This window comes from Oncorhynchus nerka, linkage group LG24, assembly GCF_034236695.1.
Source record: "Oncorhynchus nerka isolate Pitt River linkage group LG24, Oner_Uvic_2.0, whole genome shotgun sequence".
NCBI classification, from domain to species: Eukaryota; Metazoa; Chordata; class Actinopteri; order Salmoniformes; family Salmonidae; genus Oncorhynchus; species Oncorhynchus nerka.
In genome coordinates, this window is record NC_088419.1 from 25,338,699 (window position 1) to 25,344,624 (window position 5,926).

Below are 5,926 nucleotides of genomic sequence, written 5' to 3' on the forward strand. Positions count from 1 at the left end.
AGTCGATTAAGATAAGCATCGTAAAGTGCTTACATGACTATTGCATAATCTGCCTACTGCCAAAATCAGTTTAATATCGAATTATTAGTGTGCATGTAAACGTACTCTGATTTAAGAGGGAAACGCAGGAATCATAACTCATAATCCCTATTTAATACCACACATGGTTGTTATGTAGGCCCTAAAACTAAGATTAAATTACCTCAGATGAGGCGCATCCAAAACCCCATCTATCTGCATGTTCCTCTCCAAATTAATCCTGAAAGCAGTGTCCTAACTGAATATGCTTGTTGGCATATCACTTCAGGCATTTCAAACATTTATTAATCGAGGTGTCAAATTAGATTCATGATTTACTGAGATTCTGAATGCAAGTAGATGCAGGGCATCGAACTGAAAAAGCAGTCTATGCTAAAATACCCTCTTAAATTATTTAGTTTGATATCATATTTACTCAACATTCCCATCAGGGGAGGCTGTGGCTTTCTAGAGTAAACACAGTTCTGAATACTCTAGATACCCAATGCAGCTCGGAAGTTTAGGCCTGCATCATGTTCTCTATCATTGAAATGGGATGTTCTGGTGCGGCTCGGGCCATTTAGGGTATTGATTGAAGACCTGGTAGCTGAGAGATGTAGATTTTATATTTGATTGTATATTTTTGTGTATTTTAACTGTTGCTTGTATTCTATAAAGTGTGTAAATTGTAAAATGCAGGGTCTCCCTGTTGAAATAAAGGTACAATCAAAATAGCAAGAATGGCATACAGAACCAATCCTATTATAGAGTTCCCAAAATAGTATATGAATTGACGTGGCCCAAACACATCTCACATCAAATCTTTCAAGAACACTTAATATCATATTCCATCAAAACCAAACATTGGCAAGTCTCCAAGTCTTGGTGTAAATTATTCCTCGAGAATGAAAACAAAAATATAAATGTTTCTTATTCATATAACAAAAACTACTTCAAAAAGGGTCAGTCACATTCCTTCTAAAGATGTACAACAGTGGAGGCTGGTGGGAGGAGGTATAGGAGGATGGGCTCATTGTAATGGCTGGAATGGAATGAATGGCACGGTAGCAAACACAAAGTGTATGGAAACCACATTTGACTCCGTTCCATTGATTCCATTCCAGCGATTACAATGAGCGCCTCCTCCTAAAGCTCCTCCCACCAGCCTCCTCAGATGTACAGTATATGGTCCTATAACCGATTCATGCTGTTGAAATGGTCAGTGAGGGCTTGAAACTGATGTCCGTGAATAGGATCTCAGGCAATAAATCCAGACTGGTCTTGAGTCGACGTTTCCTCTGCCAAGCCGTGGATGTGTGTGGCATGTGTAAAAAGCCTGCCACTATGCTATATATCAAGCTCTAGCTCACAGGTCAGAGGCTTGGTCACATGCCAACTCCCCTCAGGCCTCAGCTGGAGGAAGGGGAACTAGGGGGATCTCAAGGGTACACTTAGCAGACACTACACAAAATAAATATCTTGGTCCCAAGCCATCACATATCACTTTGTGTATAATTTAATGTTTTTAATGTTCTGGGCAGTCCTTTCAACCCAAAGGATGCTTAGACAGAATTTTTTAACATAATTGACTCATTCATCAGTTATGGTAAGGCATGTCAGCCAATTGTTCTAAATAAAACCAAACTAAGTTCAAGGTTGCAGTGTTTAAATTGATGTGTGGGTGGTATTCTATCATTATACACATGAGATAAATGTACCATTTTTACTTCTGTTAGATTTTTTGGGCCTGGTTTAACCAGGAAACAACAAATTATTAACTCACGAATCAGGCTCACCTGCTGGCACATTCAGCAGTCTATGGCCATCAAAACACATTTTTGTCATCTTTGTTTCTCCCGGACATTCCATAACTGGTTTGGTCAAGTTCCATAGTCAACACAAACATACTCAGAAACAGTTTATCCCATGGCCTCTTCCTCATACTGTATACATATTTCACCCTCTACATTGTTGCTGTTGACAACCAATGTTAGCAGTGAAAACAGGCAAAACTCTTCCTGGAAACGATTCAGAGGCACAACACGTCACAGTTGCACTCGAGACATAATAAGAGCTGACTGCACATTTATGATCTTCCCAAGAGTTTAATGCAGCAGTAAAATGATTGTGATTGCCACATTAACTTTGCGGAGTCGCAATGGAGGTCTTGTAATATTTCACTCAAAGAAAAACCAAAACGGCTGAACTTGATGTTAAGATGACAGGTAATTGATGGCAATGTGTGTTAAGCTTTGTCTTACATGGATGTCCTCTATAAACCCCCATTCATCACATTATATTAATGCAGCCATCAAGATATGATGGTTTGATATGATGGGTGAGATATGGAGCAGGTTTTTACTGTTACAGTTTATTGGACACCCTCATAAAGAATGCATTGACATGTCATCTATCGCACAGCTAGTGTAAATAGCTGCGAACGCATAGCTATACAACATTTCTGGTACAGGGAGAACGGTACAGTTGTGAGACAGAGCAGTGCAGAGTGTGTGTGATACAAACGTATGGAGGATAAGTGAACAATCCTTGATTAATACTGCACCAAAACACTGACCTGCTAATGAATGCTTAGAGACACTCCCACACCGGACTCTTTCAGTCAATTTCTAATCCAGTCCTGGGAAGGTAATGTAGGCCCAGTGTAATGAGCACTGCAGTTTTATTCACCAAGTATCCCAACACAGACAATTGTTAATCCCCCAAATTCATCAATGAGATTTGCTTTTCAGAGTAGATCCGAGAGCTTAGAATGGGTCATTTCATAGCTAGATCCCAGCATGATGCAAAGGGCCTCAATTTGACCTTGAGAAAAGTGGGTTGAAAACCACCAAGTACACTGCTGGTCTGTAGTGGCTGTTTAATTTGTCAGCATCTTGTCCATAGTCTGAAATATCAAACAGTCCTGTTGTCTTGTCCTTATCTGGGATCATGGTGTGGAATGTCAATGCGCACTCTGCTAAACCCAACAAATTCTGATGAGCTGAGCTGAATCTATTATGCTGGCTAATATGACTTAAAATGTCAGAGTCCATCTAAACCTGACTATACTATTTGGCTTTGGAAAGCACTGATAGGCCAATGTACTGGTAAGTGATTTGATTTGGATTAATATAGTCATCTAATAATCTCATTGGAATAATATAACAAAGGATGTCAGGATTGGTTATAATTTCCAGTGGGAAAGTATACTGCTGTCATGTCTACTTCTGATGCAATGGGAAATTGTTAAAAATTAACCCTCAATTCCTTTTTAAAGTTGTTTTATAAACTGGTATAATATTTGGTTCTATACAAAATATTACAAGTGTCACTCTGGCCAAAATTGGTGCACAATATGGGGAATGGTGTGTTAAAGAATTGTCCAGAAATCATAAATGTGAAAACATTAAACTTACATAGGCTGCCTGCAGGGTGTGATTTTGTCCTTGGTGTTAGAAGTTATAAATGAAACAATACTTTTCAGGGAAACTTTACCACAGCTGTTAAAAACATGCAAAGATAACGTTCACGGTGAAAGCCTGCCTAAGAAGAATCTCGTTAAAGAAGGTCATGAAAATGTGATGGAAGCATTTTGTTTTCCCCTGCAGCTTTGGGGTTGTGAACTGTCACAATATGGCCATATCATATTCATTAATTCTTCAGAAAAGTCATATAAAACTGATGCACTGCATCAGCCTGACAATTACACCTCCCGGCTTTCTATTCATTCCCTCTCATATTGAATGTTTATTTTCTAGAAACTAGAGCGCAGTCGGAATAACGAAGTACCTATGACCTCCGATGAAGTGGAATCTCTCGCTCGGATTGAAGAGTATATTAATTTCAGATGTGACAGGGACTAAAAACTCCAGCTAAATCATTTGTATATTGACAGGTCACAGTTATCAGCCCACGTATATGGTAACGCTGGTAGTGCAGCTTATTCATCATCACACAGCGCTGCTGAGAACATTTGACATGTCACATAAAGTGAGAGAATCAAATGGTATGTGCAGTGGGAGAGCACATACTTATGGCAATCTTGTGCGAGCATAATTACGCTTTCCTCTCTCAACTTCTGAACACTGGCTGCTGCTAAGTGCTGCTTGTGGTGATACTAATTCCTATTAATTATCACTTCAGGCATGTTTCAATGCCAAAGTCCCTCAGGTGGCCTGACTCCGTCACCCCTCTGTCTGCACCATCCTAAGAGAGAGGCCCAGAGTTTCAGTGGAAGGGAGGGGAGAGGTCAGTGGTTTGTCTCACGCCATGGAATTCTCCAGGCTGCCTGGGTTGAGGGGCGTCCCGGTCACCTGCGGGGGAAGAGGGCAATGTAATCTCAAAGTCACGAGAGAGCCCCAGAGTGAATTGGTTATTGGTTATTGGTTATTATTGCATTGGTTATTATTACATCATGTGACACAGTTTACTGACCCCGCTGTTCAAGTAGAGATGTTTCTCTCATCCCCTTGACAACGCAGTAACTTCAAGAGAAGCAGCATGCCTGAAAACCCCAGTGTTTCATTATGGATAATCAAAGTCTTTAAAAATAAATATAGTGGTTTACTTGCAGTCAGTGAGACTGTTATAGTGGTACTAAGCAGGAATCCAGATGTAATAATAAAGTCAGACAGTTTCCTTGTGTTGTAGGCTATCCTCCCGCCCACAGAAATCGATGTTAAGGCCAATGGAGAAATAAGGAAGGGTTATGTTTTCATCTCCAAACTGCGGCAAATGGTGATATTGATATTTTCCTCTTATCAATTGCGAGGACAGAGATCTATTGAAGCCAAGCGTTTAGTTCAATTTGTTTGGTTTTGTCTGCAACAGGGAGAGTAGAGGGGGAGGAAGAGTGTGTTCAGTTTGTTTGGTTTTGTCTGCAACAGGGAGAGTAGAGGGGGAGGAAGAGTGTGTTTAGTTTGTTTGGTTTTGTCTGCAACAGGGAGAGTAGAAGGGGAGGAAGAGTGTGTTCAGTTTGTTTGGTTTTGTCTGCAATAGGGAGAGTAGAGGGGAAGGAAGAGTGTGTTCAGTTTGTCTGCAACAGGGAGAGTAGAGGGGGAGGAAGAGTGTGTTTAGTTTGTTTGGTTTTGTCTGCAACAGGGAGAGTAGAGGGGGAGGAAGAGTTTGGGATAAATTAATAATTCAAGGATGATGAGCAACACACTGGCAAAAAGGTGGAAAGGTACTTACAGCAAGGTAGTAGATGAGATCAATAACTAAATAAAACATAATACATTACTTTGTAGGACATAGGCTTATTTTCAGAGGAAGCCTGAATATGTAGCCAGCCTTTAAGCATAGGCTTAGTTGATTGGTGATTACATGGTAGCATCCCTCACAGTGAGCAGAGGACCATGACCTCAAAATCTCATGGTGGCATAATCTCTGACTCCCTATTGTGGTGCAAAGTTATGTAATTCCTAAATTCATTCAAACTCATTTGTTACTGTCTCCAAACGCTTCAAGGATTATGCTTACACTTTTTAGGGTAGTGGATGTGAACACTGGAATAGTAATCTTGGTTGCCCAAATAGCTTTTCACCATGACATCCTTATATGAAACATTGTGTTTTTACTCCTGGAAAGGCAGGATATACACTTTTATAGATTGCCATATTTGAGGTATTGCCTTTCTCTCTTGCTGGTTAAAAAAAAACACAACAAATTCAATCTCCTCCCTGATCAATATTTTGCATATGGAAATACCTTCCCATATGAAAATCACCCAATGTATCAAGGGCCGCACAGAGACGAGGAGGGCTGGGCCTCCTGGATAAAACAGTGACACCTCCACAGAAGGGAGAGATGAAGACAAACACAAGCCACAACATCAGCCGCTGCACTGAGTCTCTCAGGAGGGTGGCAACATGCCACTATGGCGTCCCAGCTCCAACGAGTCTATAATGCA